The sequence below is a fragment of the Sinocyclocheilus anshuiensis genome, unplaced genomic scaffold, assembly GCF_001515605.1.
Source record: "Sinocyclocheilus anshuiensis isolate Anshui unplaced genomic scaffold, SAMN03320099.WGS_v1.1 scaffold1942, whole genome shotgun sequence".
In the NCBI taxonomy this organism is placed as follows: Eukaryota; Metazoa; Chordata; class Actinopteri; order Cypriniformes; family Cyprinidae; genus Sinocyclocheilus; species Sinocyclocheilus anshuiensis.
The window spans coordinates 29,898-30,246 of NW_015542449.1; the positions used below are offsets into that span (position 1 = coordinate 29,898).

Consider the following 349-nt stretch of genomic DNA (forward strand, 5'->3'; position numbering starts at 1 on the left):
AATATTATACTGATTTCTGAAGATCATGTGACACTGAAGACTGGAGTAATGATGCTGGAAATACAGCTGCACATCACAGAAATACATTACAGTTTCACAGATATTCACATAGAAAACAGCTTATTTTACATTCTAATAATATTTCACTGTTTTCACAGTATTTGTGATCAAATAAATGCAGCCTTGAGCAGAAGAGACTTTTATGACGCTTTTCCACTGCGTGGTACGACTCGGTACGGCTCAGTACGGCTCTGTACGGCACGGTTCGGCTCGGCACGGTTTGCGTTTCCACTGCAGTTCAGTACCGCTTTAGAGTGGGCAGGATTATTCACATGTCGTTATAGTTGCG

The 349-nt window shown here is 41.5% G+C and overlaps 1 protein-coding gene across 1 annotated transcript in view; it reads left to right on the forward strand.

Annotated features, from left to right (window-relative positions):
• LOC107693604 (lysine-specific demethylase 5A-like) overlaps positions 1 to 349 on the forward strand; it is a 23,897-nt gene that overhangs the window by 7,793 nt on the left and 15,755 nt on the right. The window lies entirely within an intron of this gene.